We start from the raw sequence: 18,247 nt of genomic DNA, 5'->3' as shown, positions 1-18,247 counted from the left end.
AGCCAGTTTGGGAGGTAACCAGATAAAGGAAGAACCTTCTTGACCTTTTCATGTCCCCTAAATTTTTTTCTTTTCCTAACATTCTTCCTTGAGGAGGGCTAATAAAGCTCAGAGTCACCAATACCCTAGGATTACAGGGTTGAACCTTTTCCAACTGATCAGGTTTCTAGAGCGTCTGTAGGAAGCCATGGAGCATGTGTCTGAGCCTGAAAACTGGCGGGTAGGAAGGTCAGAGAGCCAAAGAGGAGCAAGAATTAAGGATGCCCTGTGAGGACAGAAGACCGCGACAAGTACTAGAGAGGACGTATAACAGCGAGACTGGAAGGTGTCATCTGGAGCCTGTCACGGAAAAGACAGCAAGTTTCAGGTGGAAGGAAGGTGGGTAGGAAGGACAGAAGGGCGAAGAAGCTGTCTTGAGGCACCTGCAAGAAAAAGATAAAATCTCAGATTTTAGACTCAGAGGTGAGATCAAAGCTGGTACCGTATGAAGCTTTGGAAGTTTATGGATTGATCAAAGTGAGCTAAAGACAACAGACGACACTTAAAACACTGAGGTATCTCAGTTTCTCCAGAGCTAAGGGGCAATTCTGCTAAACACGGCATACTGAAGGACACCACCCTTCTGCTTACAACTCAGTGCAAACCGAGCTGTAAGACTGTGTCTGCTCACTGCAGACGTGGGGCCTCCCACTTTAGGCGTTGTCTCTCACACTAACTTACCGGGTTGAGTAACTTATGAAGAACAGAGGCTTCTTTAGCTCGTTTGTCTGGAAAGGTTTCTCTCAGCATCATAAAAAGGCAGAATGTGGCAAAGCGGAACAATCATAGGTCACCGTGGGTTTCTCTGGAATCAGCCTGATCGATCTACTAATGCCAATGATCTCACTAAGTCCTTACTTTGAAAATGATCGATGTGTGAGTTTAGAAGTCCAATTTAGGGGGCTGGAGAGATGTGCGTTATACAATGTGGTTAGTGACCTTCTAAGTTGGGAAATGGCATATCATTCTTTTGTTCCCCTTCCTTGTCTTGGTTAGGGTTTTGATGTGAAGAGATACCATGGCCACTTTTATATACAAAAAATATTTCATTGTGGTGGCTCATTGGCTCATTTATAGTTCAGAAGTTCAGTCCATTATCCTCGTGGCAGGAAGCATGGCAGCAGACAGACAGACAGGGTGCTGGAGAGGCAGCTGAGAGCTCTACATTTGGAGCACCAGGCAGCAGGAAAAGAGAGATGCTGGGCCTGGTTTGAGCTTTTGAAACCTAAAAGTCTACCCCCAGTGATACACTTCCTCCAACAAGGCCACATTACTCCAGTAAGGTCATACCCACTTCAGCAAGGCCACACCTCCCAATAGTGTCACTCCTTATGATCCTATGGGGTACATTTTCATTCAAAACACAACATTCCACTCCCTGGAGCTCATGGGCTTGTAGCCATATAATAATAATGAAAAAAGCATTCAGTCAAAAGTCCCATAGTCTATCAGTTTCAACTCTGTTTAAAAGTCAAAAGTTCAAAGTCTCTTTTGTGATTCATGGCAGTCTCTTAACTGTCATCCAAAACAAAAACAAAAAAAAAACCTGCAAGGCAAGGGATTTTGGTCACAAAGGAATTTGGCAGAACATTATTTGACAGAATATGTTATCAGGGTAGAGGTTCAGGATATAGGCCCTAAATCTATCCTATAGGGTGTGGGACATGTCAAATTCCAGAAAACAGGTGACCAGGCAAGTCTTCAAGTGGAGGAAGTGGGAAATCAATCCATCACATAACCTTTGACCTACAGTCTGTCCTAACTATGGGATGTGTTTGGATTGGTGCCTAACCCAATTGTCATCAGAAATGTTTCATCCAGCAATGGATGGAAATAGATTCAGAGCCACAACTAAACATCAGGCAGAGCTTGGGGGATCCTTCAGAAGATGGGGGAAAGGGATTGTAGGAGCCAGAGGGGTCAAGGACACAACAAGAAAATTCACAGAATCAACTAACCAGGGCTCATAGGTGCTCACAGAGACTGAACTGACAACCAGGGAATCTGCATGGGACTGACCTAAGTAGGCACTCTGCATACACGTTAACAGTTGTGTAGCTTGGTCCTCTTTGGGACTCCTAAAAGTGGAAACAGGAGCTGTCTTTGACTCTTTTACTGGCTTTTGGGACCTTGCTCCTCATACTGGGTCTCCTTGTTCAGCCTTCATAATGGGGATGTGCTTAGTTTTACCGCAACTTGATATGCTTGCTATGTTTTGTTGATATTCATGGGAGACTTTCCTTTTTCTAATCAGAAAGTGAGGAGTGGATTGGCGGTTGGGAACAGAGGCAGATGGGAGAGAGGGACTGGGAGAGGAGGGGGGAAAACTGACCAGGCTGTAAAATAAATAAATAAATTACCAAAAAAAAAAGACATGATCAAACCTGAGTTTTATGTAAAACAGGAATGGACTTACTTTGACCTTGTAACAAGATGGCTTTTAATCTTAAGATGGAGACAGGTTGGTCCATCATTCTCCTCTTGTCTTGTGGGTCTTTCAAATCCTTGATAGAGAACAGTCATTTCTATCTGTTTTATGGCTGATAATTCTAGCAAGGGGCAAATATTTTTTGCACTTTTTATTTGGCGACGGACAAAATTTGTATCATAGTACCAACTCCTGTCTTAGGATTTCTATTGCTGTGAAGAGACACCATGGCCACAGCAACTCCTATAAAGGAAAGCATTTCATTGGGGATGGCTCACACTTCAGGGGTTCAGTCCATTACCATCATGGCAGGAGCATGGCAGCATGCAGGCAGACATGGTGCTGGAGAAGTAGCTGAGTGTTCTACATTTGGACCAGCAGGCAGTAGGAAGAGAGAGTGACGCCGGGCCTGGCTTGAGCTTCTGAAACCTCAAAGCCTACCTCCAGAGACTCAATTCCTTCAACAAGACCACACCTCCCAATAGTGTCCCTCCTTATGGGTCTATGGAAACTGTTTTCACTCAAACCACAACATTCATGAGAGTAAGAATCTTTCCTCTGTGTCTCTTCATTGCATTCAATCAGAAAGTATGAGAAGCTCTTCGCTCAAAATTACAGCTAAGACAAGGGACACGATGCTCTTTGTAGTATCCCAAGGATTGTGAATGCCACAGCTCAAAGTTCACCTCCTTTCTCTATTTTGTGCTCTCCTTTGCTCTAGCTTTGTTTTTCCCATGTTTCTACTGAACACCTGCTTTCTCCCCTAGGAGGTACAGATAACAGTTCTCATCTCCATCATCTTTAAGAATATTTTATTACATTTGAATTTAGTCGGAGGAGGGATGGAGCTTGCAGGAACTGGGTTTTCTATCCTCGTGGTGTCCTGGACATCACAGCCAGGTTGTCAGGCTCAGCAGCAGAGGCCTTTACCCACTGAGCAATACCACTAGCTCTCACCCTCATCATCTTCTACATTCCTGATAGTTCATTTTGGAAGACCAAACATACTCAGCTGCTTCTTTATGGTTTGGTTAGGATATACTCTGATTTTTGCAAAAGTGTGGGCTCCTAAGGTAATTATTCTTTAGTTTATTCTGGAATATATGTGCTAAAACAAGATAGCTGCCACCTTCATCACAACCTACATATAGTTAGACTTCTCTCACCATCAGTAGTACCCTACTATAAAACCAAGGTTAGTAGGGTCTTAGTCTTCTCTTCTGCTGCCTTTCCTTTTGGAGCTCCTTGGTTTCTTTTCTTGCTCATCAGAAAAAACTCCAAAGATGGTGAAATTCATATAGAACAGAGTCTTCTCCTATGATATTATTTGGCTTTCATAAAAATGTCCTTGTCGGTGAATAACTGTGAGCAGTCCTAAGTGAGCCATGGATATTATACTCCTTCCTCATTGGCTCAGAGAACCCTGAGGAAGAGGAGACAAAGGATTTAAGAGCTGGAAGTTGAAGAGGATTGATGCAAAACACTGTCTTCTGGACAAATCCAGACCATTGTGCTAGTGAAGTCATGGTGGCTGTGGTTGCCTACACAAGACCTATGCAATATCAAACCAGTCAACATTGCCAGCACAGAAGGGAAAGAGAATTGCAGTTTTTGTGGGCTTGTTGCTGCTGCCTGTTCTGTGGTCCCAGTTTCCTGGGTGGAGGTAAGAGATTTGGAGGCAGTGGCATAGTCCAGGAATTCCAGTACAGAAGCTCTTTATTGTAAACAGGTTGGGAGATTTTATGGGGTTAGGGAAATTAAGCTGCTGCAGGAACGATACTGATTGGTCCTTTTGAAACTAGCAGTCATTGCTGGCATGTTGTGATTGGCTAAGAGTGTGCGTCATTAGTTACCATGCTTTTGATCAGAAGCCCGAGCTTGCTTGTGCTTGTGCTCTTGCCCTGCCTCAGGGAATTATAGAGTTCCATGACTAGCTGAGAAGTTTTTGCAAACTTGGGGCTTCTGGGATAGGGACCGTCAGGTTCTTAAAGGAAGTGGCTCCTGTTAGGGCACACTGAAGGGCAACAGTGATGGGACTTAGAGGGTATGAAGTTGGGAGGGGACCTAGGAAGACCAGAGAGGGGAAGAGGGTGGTGAGAAGATCAGAATGTGTTGTTCCTGTGCGGGAACTTATCAGAGGATGAATTTTAAAAGTCCTTCACGGTGGGAGGACAGACCTTCCCCCTAATCTCCACCATGAGTGTCACATGTTTCCTGCTGACATCTCTTCTAACCAGAAGTAAACACAGAACAATTTCTCTGAAAGTTTCCAGCAGCAATTGTGTCTGCATTCCTCTCAAAGCGAGGAGCACTGGGTGGTAACTTCAAGGCAATCTGTGAGTTCTGGATAGGAATTCAGGTTTCCTATGTGCGTCTTGCAGATCAGAATCTGATTCTGTGTGACACCAAGAGTGGGAAGAGCCAAGATTACAAATGGATACTATTCTAAAGACAGACAAATTACAAGATTACCAGAAATTCCAATAGCTGAAAAGTGCAGGAAAACAGAACTGCATTGGTAGGGAATAAGCATAGCAAAGTCTGTCAGGACAGGACTGTGATTCCTGCCTGCTTCATGGGAGGCTGAGGTAGAAAAATTATGAGTTTAAGGACAGCCTGAGTAACTAGGGAACTTTAGCTCAGTGGTAGAGCTATTGTCTTGCATGTGTGAGGGCCTACATTCAATCTACAGCATTGAAAACACACACACACTAACACAGCCCCAGGTGTGACTCTCTAGTTTGAGGAAGGAGAGAGATAGAAGCCCCATCCAGAAGTGGTTTGTCCACTCTCAGGTAACACTGGGCACTGAGTTCTGAAAGACCTGGCTATTTAGTAAGAAGGTCCCCAAAACAAAACAAGATATTCCATGACAAAATCAGATTTAACCACAAACCCAGGACTACACAAAGTACTAGAAGAAAAACTCCAACCCAAGAAAGTTGGCTACATCCACAAAAACACAGACAATTGATGATCTCATAGCAACAAATCCCAAAAAAGGGGAAAACACAGAAATTAACATCACTAACAATAAAAACTAAATTAATAGGAGATAGCAATCACTGGTCATTATATCCCTTAATATAAATGGACTCAACTCACCTATAAAAAGACACAGGCTAACAGATTGGATACGGAAACAGAATCTATCCTGCTGCACACAAGAAACACACCTCAACCTCAAAGACAGGCATTACCTCAGAGTAAAGGGTTGGGAAAAATTTCCAATCAAATGGACCTAAGAAACAAGCTTGTGTAACTACCCTAATATCTAACAAAATAGGCTTCAAACAAAAATCAACCAAAAGAGACAAAGAAGGATATTTCATATTAGTCACAGGAAAAATCCATCAAGAAGAAATCTCAATACTGAACATCTGTGCCCCAAAACAAGGATACCCTCATATATAAAAGAAAAACTTCTAAAGTTTAAATCACACATTAAACCCCTCACACTATTAGTGGGAGACTTCAACACTCCACTCTCACCATTGGAAAGGTCAGTCAGACAAAAAAAATGAACAGAGAAATAAGGGAACTAACAGATGTTATGACTCAAATGGACTTAACAGACATCTATAGAACATTCCATCCAAACATAAAAGAATATACCTTCTTCTCAGCACCCCATGGAACCTTCTCAAAAATTGACCACATACTCAGTAATGTAACAAAGCAAATCTCAACAGATAGAAAAATTTGGAATAACCCCGTGAATCTTATCAGATCACCATGACTTAACACTAAAATTCAACAGCATTACTAATTCCAGAAAGCCCACAAACACATGGAAATTAAGCAATGCTTACCTGAGTCATCAATGGGTCAAGGAAGAAATAACAGAAGATATTAAAGACTTCCTAAAATTCAGTGAAAATGACCACACAACATACCCAAATTTGTGGGACACAATGAAGGCAGTGTTAAGAAAGTTCATAGCACTAGATGCCTACATAAAGCAGCTGGAAAAATCCCACACTAGTGAATTAACAGAACATTTGAAAACTTTAGAACAAAAAGAAGCAAACTCACCTAAGAGAGCTAGACGGCAGGAAATAATCAAATTGAGAGGTGAAATCAACAAAATAGAAACAAAAAAATACAAAAAAAATCAATGAGACAAAGAGTTGATTCTTCAAGAATCCCTTCATGATAAAGGTCTTGGAGAGAGCAGGGATACAAGGAACATACCTAAATATAATTAAGGCAATATACCGCAAGCCAATGACCAACATCAAACTAAATGGAGAGAAACTCACAGCAATTACACTGAAATCAGGAATAAGACAAGGTTATCCACTCTCTCCATATCTATTCAATATAGTTCTTGAGGTCCTAGCTAGAGCAACAAGACAACAAAAGAAGATAAAAGGGATACAAATCAGAAAAGAAGGCAAACTCTCACTATTTGGTGATGATATGATACTTTACATAAGCAACTCCAAAAATTCTACCAAGCAACTTTTACAACTCATAAACACTTTCAGTAATATAGCAGGATACAAGATTAACTAAAAAAAATCACTAGCCTTCTTTTACACAGATGATAAGAAAGAAATCAGAGAAACATCATCTTTCACAATAGCCACAAATAGCATAAAATATCTTGGAGTAACTCTAACCAAACAAGTGGAAGACCTGTATGACAAGAACTTTAAATCTTTGAAGAAAAAAATTGAAGAAGATACCATAAAATGGAAAGATCTCCCTTGATCTTGGGTAGGTAGAACTAACATAGTAAAAATGGCAATCTTACCAAAAGCAATCTACAGATTCAATGCAATGCCCATCAAAATTCCAGAAAAATTCTTCACAGACCTCGAAAGAATGGTACTCAACTTTATATGGAAAAGCAAAAAACCCAGGATAGACCAAACAATCCTGTACAATAAAGAAACTTCTGGAGGCATCACAATCCCTGACTTCAAACTCTACTACAGAGCTACAGTACTGAAAATAGTCTGGTATTAGCATAAAAACAGACAGGAGGACCAATGGAACCGAATGGAAGACCCAAATATTAATCCATATACTTTTGAACACATGAATTTTGACAAAGAAGTAAAAAAATATCAAATGGAAAAAAAGAAAGCATATTTAACAGATGGTTCTGGCATAACTTGATATCAACATTAGGAGAATGAAAATAGACCCATATCTATCACCATGCACAAAACTCAAGTCCAAATGGATCAAAGACCTCAACATAAAGCCAGCCACAATGATCCTCATAGAAGAGAAAGTGGGAAGTACACTTAAACACATTGGCACAGGAGACCACTTTTTAAATTTAACCCCAGCAGCACAGACACTGAGAGAAACAATTAATAAATGGGACCTCCTGAAACTAAAAAGATTCTGTAAAGCAAAGGACACGGTCAACAAGACCAAACAGCAGCCTACAGAATGGAAAAAGATCTTCACCAGCCCCACATCAGACAGACGGCTGATCTCCAAAATATACAAAGAACTCAAGAAATTGGTCATCAAAAGAACAAATAATCCAATAAAAAAAATGGAGTACAGACCTAAACAGAGAACTCTCAACAGAGGAATCTAAAATGGTTGAAAGACACTTAAGGAAATGTTCAACATTTTTAGTCATCAGAGAAATACAAATCAAAACATCTCTGAGATTCCATCTTACACCTGTAAGAATGGCCATGATCAAAACCACACTGATGATAACTTATGCTGGAGAGGATGTGGGGTAAATGGAACACTCTTCCATTGCTCATGGGAGTGCAAGCTGGTACAGCCCATTTGGAAATCAGTTTACTGATCTCTCAGAAAATTAGAAAACAACCTTCCTAAAGACCCAGAAATACCTTTTAGGTATATATCCAAAGGAGGCTCAGCCATGCCACAAGGACATGTGTTCGACTATGTTCATAGCAGCATTGTTTGTCATAGCTAGAACCTGAAAACAACCTAAATGCCCCTCGACTAAAGAATGGATAGGGAAAATATGGTATATTTACACAATAAAGTACTACACAGCCGAAAAAAATAATAACATCTTGAAATTTGCAGGCCAATGTGTTGAGCTAGAAAACATCATTTTTAGTGAGGTAACCCAGACCCAGATAAACAATTATCATATGTACTCACTCATAAGTGGTTTCTAGATATAAAGCAAAGAAAACCAGCCTACAAAGCGCAATCCCAGAGAACCTAGACAACAAAGAGGACACTAAGAGAGACATATATGGATCTAATCTACATGGGAAGTAGAAAAAGAAAAGATCCCCTGAGTAGATTGGGATCATGGGGGCCTTGGGAGAGGGTTAAAGGGGAAAGAAGAAGCAAGGAGGGGAGCAGAGAAAAATGTAGAACTCAATAAAAATCAGTAAAAATGTTGAGATTTTCAAGATCTTACATCAACATTTAAAGGAGACCATAAGTATGAAGACACAGGCTTTTGACAACTGTTTTAATAAGGAAACAGATGAATAAAGTATGTTCAACAGTATGAATAAATAAATAAATAAATAAATAAATAAATAAATAAATAAATAAAACAAAACAGGTATCAAGAAGAAGAAGGAGGAGGAGGAGGAGGTCTCCCCAAGAGAGTCACCAGAGCTGTCTCTCTGGCAGATGCACAAAGACCATACAGAAATACATAAAATATAAAAAACAAGGTAATATTAATGTAAGGGAATAGATTGAATAGTGAGATTCCAGAGGCATCGTGATTAACATATGAAAGAAACTGATGGCAGAGAAAGATGGTCCTAATTAAACACCCAACCCCCCACCACACCACTGCCACGGCTGCCACCTCCTTCCCTACTCCCACTGCCATCATCTCCACCATCACCACCACCTCCCTCTCCACCACCACCAGCTCCACTTCCTCCTCTTCCACCAACACCACCACCTCCTCTTTCTCCTCTTCCACCACCTGTTAGGAATATTTCCTAACACAAGCTCCCTGCAGACGCACAATTCCCAATCAAGCCAAATCAAAACAAGCCAAATTAAGAAATATCCAGGTTTAATGGGAGTTCTGTGCTCTCAGGTGGCCTGCAAACCTGATCCCTAGGAGAAAGGAAAAGGGACCAAGTGTTCCTTTTTTTGGGAACTCATTTAAATACCCTGGGGAAAGTGGTCCTGACCTGGCCTGCTGGGATTTGGAATCCAGACCAGGCCTGGGGGCTGGGATAGATGTGAGGGGCTGGGGCCTACGCTCCCAACTTGACACCACCATCTCCTCCTCCACCAACACCACCACCTCCACCACCACAACATGTAATAAAATAGAACACGTGCAAAAATGTTCACATATTTTTTTTTAAATGTTCACATATTTAAATGACTCACAAAACGGTTTCAGAGCCCTAGGCTTATTCTTTTGGAAGCCTTTATCTGTCTCCAATTCTGGCCCATTCTGAAGCTCAGGCATCCTTTCCCTAATAAACTGTCTCCTTCCCTGTTACTAACCATGTGTCTCTGTCCATATTTTTATTCCAGGACTCAAGACTCTTGCAATCACTGCAGGTGCCTTCCAAACTCAGATCCATGCTTATAGCTCCCAACTTGACACCACCATCTCCTCCTCCACCAACACCACCACCTCCACCACCACAACATGTAATAAAATAGAACACGTGCAAAAATGTTCACATATTTAAATGACTCACAAAACGGTTTCAGAGCCCTAGGCTTATTCTTTTGGAAGCCTTTATCTGTCTCCAATTCTGGCCCATTCTGAAGCTCAGGCATCCTTTCCCTAATAAACTGTCTCCTTCCCTGTTACTAACCATGTGTCTCTGTCCATATTTTTATTCCAGGACTCAAGACTCTTGCAATCACTGCAGGTGCCTTCCAAACTCAGATCCATGCTTATAGCGGTGGCCAAGGTGCCCGCCATGTGGGAAGACTTACATCTGTAATCTCTTAAGAACAAGTTGCAGGGGAGTAGGAAATGCTTTCAAACTTCTCCATCTTCCTTAAGAAAGGCACCCATATCACCAGCCAATCCATTTCTTCTTTTCCTTCTCCCCCTCCTTTCATTTTCTCCCAGGGCTGTGGTAAATGGTGGACGAGCTCCCAGGAAGGTGTCCTAATCGGCTTTAAACCTAGAGTCATTTGATACTACATTCTATTGAAGAATTGCCCAGATCAGATGAGCCTGCATGTCTGTCTACATGTGTGCACGTGTGTGGGGGGTTGTTGATTATTAGTTAATTCAGGAGCACCCATCTCACTGTGATTGGCACCCTTCCCTGAGGCAAGTGGTCTTCTATATAATATCTAGTATGTCCAAAAGAAAGCCAGAGAGTGAGCCAGCAGGCATCGCTCCTCAAGTTCTTGCATGACTGCTTGCTCTGACTTTCTTTGATGATGGACTGTGACCTGAAAATGGAAGCCAGATAAACCCTCCCCCCACCACTTAAGTTGTTTTGCTAGGGCGTTTTATCGCAGCAACAGAAATCTAAACACAACAGGAAGCCAGATTTAGCCTTTGGGCCCCAGACCCAAGCTGTGCCTTCCTCCCCCTCTTACCTCCTCAGCTAAGGGTGCCCTATGGCAATAGATACTTTGACCTGCCTTGCTCAGCTCAGGTCTGGCCTTGTGCTGGGGCAAAGAAGCCTGTGCACCAGCAGCTGGAACATCTGCATTGAGCAGGGAAACTCACACAGATCCTCAGGTGCTGGGCAGAATGTATGCAGCCTGCTAAGGACTTTCCTCTGCTAGCCTGAGTAAATGAGAGACTATGGAGGTAGCGTGGAGTTCCGTAGCAGGAAAGGATACTTCATCTGAGTCTTGGTGTTTGTTGTTGTTGTTTATAAATCAGGACTACAAACAGGGATCATCCAAGACGTCAGAGCTGCTCCCTTTCGTCTTTGCTCTGTATCCTGTCCTTGTAGGCGGCCATGAAGGCCTGCGCATAAGGTACTGCAGACCATTTCCTCTGAATCTTACAAGCTAAGTCCAGCTGCATAAGGCGCCTTTCAGCTTTTGACCAAACGTCATCATCCAGATTATAATGAAGCCAGACTGTGTTGAAATAGAACTCTGGCATCTTTCTTAGGTTCCTGGACTGGACTTGTTCCCGTTCTTGAGGGTACACTGCAGCAGCGTCCAAGGGAACTGAAGGTAAACTTTTCAGCTCGAGTTGCTGTCCTCTCAGGACTAAGTCCCACAATATTGAGATGCAAGTATCTGCTATGAGCATCTCTGAGGTTATTGCCTCTGTTTGTGTGGGATAAGACCTCTCCTTAAAAGAAAAAATTTCAGGTTGGTTAGTTCAGATGAAGTTGCTTGTATGAATGGTTCTAGCCTTTGTTTAGATTGTCATTCAGGTTAAAAGTGTATGTGGGTGAATGGTTTTATTATTTGTTTTCTTGTTTTCTGGAATTCATGCTCAAGAGAATGTCTCATGATGTAGGAGGGTCATCTGTTTATGTGTTACTTTCATTGGTTAATAAAGAAGCTGCCCTAGCCTTTTGATAGGCTATCCCTTAGGTAGGTGTAGGAGACCAAACAGAATTCTGGGAAGAAGAAAGCAGAGTCAGGCAGACGCCATGTTTCTCCTACCCAGGACGGACAGTGGTTAGACTCATGCTGGTAAGCCACAGTCAAGTGCCGATACACATTAATAGAAATGGGTTAATCAAGATGTGAAGTTAGCCAGTAAGAGGCTAGAGCTAATGGGCCAGGCAGTGTTTAAATGAATGCAATTTTGTGTGTTGTTATTTCAGGTATAAAGCTAGCTGTGCGGGAGCTAGGTGGGACGAAAAGCAGGCCTGCTCACCTCATTAGTACAGTCTCATTATCTGGAGAACTAAATTCATACTCTCAGAATGGGACTACAATGAACAAATGGGAAGAATTTACAATCAATTAGGATAGGTGGTCTAAGGAAACAGAGCATAGCAGGAGAGAAAAGTTAGCTAGACTTGATGCAGAGGGAGGACATTGTCACAGCCTGACTATACCTTGCATCCCAATTGGCAGTTTGGCACTTAGGCCATGGGCAGTGCTCTGTGTAGCCTTAGCTATCCTGGAACTCACTTTTTAGACCAGGCTAGCCTAGAACTCACAGAGATCTGCCTGCCTCTGCCTCCCAAGTGCTAGGATTAAAGGTATGCACCACCACCTGCAGACAGAGAAATAGAAAAAAAAAGCAGTGTTAGCTGGGATAAACACTTGGAAATAGGAGGCTAACAGATCTGTGAATTCAAGGTCAACCTAGTCTACATAGAGAGTTCTAGGACAGCCAGAATTACATAGTGAGACCCTGTCTCAAAAAAATAAAATGAAGTTCTACAAGTCCTTTGACTGTTTACTCCTGGAGAAGGAATGGGCTCAAGATCAAGGGGACATCCAACCAAAGATAATCATCAGTCTTTGTTAATAATAAAGTACTATTACCCCTGTAGGGTAAAATGGCCAGCCAAAGAAACACACCCTGACCTAGAACTAGAGCCAGCCAAAGAAACACACCCTGACCCTAAAACCAGAGCCAAAGAAATATACATTGACTCTGAAACCAGAGCCAGTGAAAGGAATGCACCCTAGCCCTGAAACTAGAGGCAAAAGTTAAAATAAAAAAAGGCCAGTGAAATAAATACACTTTGGTCCTGAAACCAGAACCAAAGAAACACACTCTGCCCTTGACCAACTGAGCACAAAACCAACCAGTCCCTGAGCAGGAAAACCAGCCAATTTCTGAGCTTATCTAAGCTGAGGGACTGAAATCTGACCTGAAAATCTGGAAAAACTCTGCCCCTAAGAAGCCCTATATAAACCCTGTGCCTGTTCAGTTGGCAGCTGCCCTTTTCTTCCCTGGCAGAGGCAGCCATTCCCCTGGATTCCTCCCTCCCAATAAATCTCTTGAATGAATTTTGGGTGGAGATCTTCTTTTGCCAGAGAAGAGCAGAGAAGCAACAGACATCTCTGCTGGGAAACATTCTTAGCAGAGTGGAGCAGAGCTGAGCTGTAAAGGCTGTCTAAGAGAGGAGCAGGATTGCCACCTCCTGCAGGGAGAGCACCCCCACACACACACACACACACTGAAGCACAGCTATAGGTATAGTCTGACTTCCCAACAGGAAACTTTTCTCTAACAGCTGTAGGTATAGTCTGACATGAAGCAGTCAGGTATAGAGCTGTAGGTATCCAAGAAACCTCCCTTCACAGCTGTAGGTATAGTCTGACATGCAGCAGTCAGGACTTCTTTCTCTTCACAGCTGTAGGTATTCAGGATACCTTCCCTTCACAGCTGTAGGAATGGCGCAACTTCCAACAGTCAGGACAGCTTTCCCTCCAGAGCTGTAACACTTGCAATCCCAAGCTCTACAATGGAGGAGAATAATTAAGGAACACACGACTCATTTCACATGGGAAAAGACATCACTCTAAGTGATATCTCAACTGTTCTTCCAACAAAATTGACTGGCACAGTGAAAAATGTATGTCAGGCCTGTATACCCTGCATTCAGAACAGCTCCAGTCACCCTACTCCTCCACCAAGCCTTGAGCCAGTTCAGAGGAAAGGCCCCTTGCCGCATGAGGATTGGCAGGCAGACTTTATTCATATGCCCTCTTGTGCCAGCTTCAAGTTGGTGTTGGTAGACACCGTTACTGGCTGGATGCAGACTGAGAAGATGACCACAGTGGCAAGGGCTACCCTAAAAGGAATTATACCAGGGTCTGACCTCACCCACTCATCCCGGGGTGACAGGGGATCATCATTTACTTCACAGGGGACTCAGTCTATATCTAGAGCTCTGGGAAAAAAATATTATCTACACACTGCTCAGAGAGCGCTGCCTTCAGGCAAAACTGAAATGACTAGCCAAACCATTAACTATGTTCTAGGAAAACCTCGCCAGGAATCCTCTGAGGATTACCTATCACCCTCATGAGAGTTAAAACAGCTCCAATGTCTAATGCTGGGATCAGATTCTAGAGTTACTGTAGAGCAGACCCTTTCTCATATGACCAGGTACAGAATAGACCTAAGGCAAACCCAACAAGCCCTATACAAAAATGGAAACAAGGTTATACTCAAACCAAAGGGTGGAACCTGAAAGACTGTGAACCCTGGAGACTGGGTTCCTCCTTAAAACCTAGAAAGATGGACCCGCAGAACATTTGGGTCCTCAATGGAATGGGCCCTTCCAAGTGGTCCTAAGTACCCTCCATAGTTACCAAACTGCTGGCAATTGACAGATGTGTTCAAACCCCTCCAAAGTAGAGCCAAATGATACCCTGCACGTGAAGACCCACAAGAGAACGGCTACACCTGTGCACCCCTGAAAGCTCTTGAACTTCCCTTGACAAAACAATGTAACATCCTGATGACTGTTGGCTACGGCTGTTCTGAACCCTGTCCTGCTCTGGCTCTTCCTGTTTCTCTCTCCCGGAACCAGAGTCCTGCGCTTAAGCATGGAGAGTTGTGTGCTCACGGCAGAATGGAACCTTTTCTCCTCAAAGCAAAACATCACCCATAATGATGTTTCTCCTGCTTTTGTCTTCTTCTTTACTCTTTTTTTCTAATAATTTTTTATTACTTTTTAAATAATACCATTGAAAATTTCCACTTCCTCCCCTCCTCCCACTTCCCTCTTGCTCCTCCACTCCCGTTCCCTCTCCCCTACCAGTCCTAAGAGAGGGCAGGGTGTGCTGCCCTGTGGGAAGTCCAAGGCCCTCCCCCCTCCATCCAGGCTTAGGAAGGTGTGCATCCAAATAGAATAAGATCCAAAAAAGTCAGTACATGCAGTAGAGACAAGTCCCAGTGCCATTATCATTGGCTTCTCAGTTTGCCCCAATTGTCAGTCACATTCAGAGGGTCCAGTTTGATCACATGCTCATTCAGTCCCATTCCAGCTGGATTTGGTGAGTTCCCATTAGCTCAGGCACACTGTCTCAGTGGGTGGATCAACCCCTCATGGTGCTGACTTTCTTGTTCATATTCTCCCTTCTTCTGCTCTTCATCTGGACCTTGGGAGCCCCGTCTAGTGCTCCCATGTGGGTCTCTGTCTCTATCTCCATCTGTCATTGGACGAAGGTTCTCTTCTTTGCTCTTTTGAGGAATAAGCATCTGCTGGCTCCCACCTTAAACAGGGTGTTGACCTGTTTAAATCCTACCAAATCCTCTAATTGTTAACTTTTTATTAAGTTGCATCAGCTTCACAAGGGATAACTACCCCTGAGAGTCTTCCAATGTTGTGTGGGAAATTGTCCACACTACGACATCATATGGAGTTCTTAAATAAACCCTATATAGACCCTATATAAAGAGAACCTTATAAATGTGATGAGAGGTGGTCCCAGATGGAATGATCCAACTGGAAGGCTGCTCCCTTAGGACACATCTTCAAGTCAGAAGGCCACATGAACTTACTTTTTAAAAAAAAGTTTCTATTTTCCTAATTTGAATGGAACTGGCCCATTCATAGATACTTGAAAAAGTTGCTCTGCCCAGTTCCAGTGTGCAATTTTTATGGGAATGAGAAGGACCTGACTCTTTCTCGAAGGCTAGATACAGCAACTGCAAACTCATCCATGGATAGGCACTGCCCAGATGAGTACCTTGGTCCAATAAAGTATCTTTGACAATGATGGGTAGAGAGCTGTAATACTTTGGGTCCCGTTACATATGAGGCAGAAGATGGGGTTGTTTTCTCCATGAACTTCCAGGTTGTACACACCGGTGAAGGAAGGGGAGCCCCTGATCCTCAAGGAAGCACTGTACATTGATGGGTAGGTAAAAGAAAACCCTTTGCAGTGGAAGGCATTAACCTACCTTCCAAAGACAGGGAATGTCTGCAATGATAAGAGCTAAGGTTCCAGCAGTCAGGGGCCAAATTCCTGTCAATATGAATCTTAGTAACAAGGGCAGAAAATCCTAATTCAATGCATTGACAGTGGGTCATTTCCAAGAGCCCTACACTATAGCTTCCTCAGTGGCAGACTCAACGATGGGTGGGGCGGGATGTGTGGAAACACTTGGGTGTTCTGTGGCTTACCAATCCTTAGTCCCCTAAAAGCAACGAAGTTGATCAAGTTGCCAAAATCAAATGGTCTGAAGAATCCTACCTGAAGATGTAGCCTCCTAGCTGTAAAGCTGACTATACCACAGAAGCTAGAGAACCACATGGGCTCACGCTCTGCATCAGGGGTTCATGTCAGGGTGATAGACATCACATGCTCTTGCGAGCAATGTGTGTTCAGGAGTACCCAAAGTGCCTGGGGGTTGCAGAGAGTGCCATTGGGAGAGGGAATCCACCCTTTCGGAGGTGGCAGAGAGACCACGCCAGTCCTGTACCAAGCTCAGGGAAACCTGGTGTGCTTTGGCAGATGCTGACGTGACCCTGCCACCAGATGTCAAATCCTTGTCATGATTTTCCCAGTAAAGCGCCACCTAGAAGATGACAAAACCAGAACTTACTAGGCTGAACTTGAGGTATAAACCCCCTCAAATGGTAGAAAGTGACCAAAGTACCTACACTTCACGAGTCACAAAGGGTAACAAAGAGCTAATAAATGACCGAGACATACTACAGACCTTCTACCTGCAGGCCTCACCCAGGGGAGAATCACTGCAGGCTTTACAGACCCACTCCTACTCTATGTAAGGGGGACTATGGCTTGAGAAGTCTCCATAGAAACGCTTCAAAAAGACAAGCTAGTAGCGATGCCACAGTCGGCCACCTGCAGCTCCCTGCTCTGAAACTACAAATTAGAATGGGCAGACCCCCTCAAGCCAGAGCAGGGACATGACAGCAATTCATCGTGTACGGATACAGCCAATAGAACAGTAGACACCGGTGCCTGATGTGGCCCTGGGAAGCCTGAACCAGCCACGGATAGTTCACAGTATCAGCTCCACGAGGGGAGGACCAGGTTAGACATTTACATGTTGTGAACATGGTCTAGCGAGGTTCAGGCATTTGGGAGGGAATCATTCCTAAAGAGACATTTATAATAACGTGACAGTGACACCTCCCTATGGTATCATTTCCCTTTCCCCTAATAAATTTAACCGTACTTTTCTTGGGTGATGAGTTATAGCGCTGCTGTAGCAACCAGATACAGTGCCTGGTGCTTTGTCTCAGGGACATACGGAAGATTCAGAGTAAGGTAAGAACAGAAGGCACAAGAAAGGCCTCCGCCTTTGAAGGGGAACATAGGAAACATGTCAGGGTCTGAAGTCACAGGGGCCTTGTCCTATGAAGTCAGCGACTGGAATAATAGGGGCTAGCATGGGAAGCGCATTCCCAGCCACTTCTTTTCTATGAAGCTGGTGAAACATAGGAGGATAACTTCTAACGGACAAGCAGAGAAGACCCATTTGGAACTAGTTAATATGACTCTGGGCGCTAGCACTCCACACACCCCCCATCCTGCTCATGCACGTCCTTGTCCATCGAGTGTCCACAGCCAAGCACTAAGTAAACCGTCCAAACCCCGTAGAGACTCCCTAGCTCTTTCTTTGGTATCTTTCTGAAGTCTTTGAATAGTTAAATGATAGCTAGCCAGGCAGATAGCAGACAATTAGGAATAATAGGAGAAGGCACAGGCATGGATTCTGTGATGTGGATGCAAGTTGGGCGGGAGACCTTCGAGTCACCTGACTGAACTTATTCTCCTGACTCGACTTTTTTCCAGTGACAAAGGGGCCCATTGATTCCCAGCACTTTCTGGGAGAGGCACCGATGTATTGTGACATACTTCAAGAAGTGGGTGGAAGCCTCTGACAAGTACTTTTGTTGAGAGCTCTTAAGGACACTGGGTCACAACGAAATTGTGGTCCCTTTT

The sequence above is a fragment of the Microtus pennsylvanicus genome, chromosome 4 (genome assembly GCF_037038515.1).
Source record: "Microtus pennsylvanicus isolate mMicPen1 chromosome 4, mMicPen1.hap1, whole genome shotgun sequence".
In the NCBI taxonomy this organism is placed as follows: Eukaryota; Metazoa; Chordata; class Mammalia; order Rodentia; family Cricetidae; genus Microtus; species Microtus pennsylvanicus.
The sequence above is the reverse complement of the archived record's forward strand: the minus strand, read 5'-3'. Positions refer to the sequence as shown.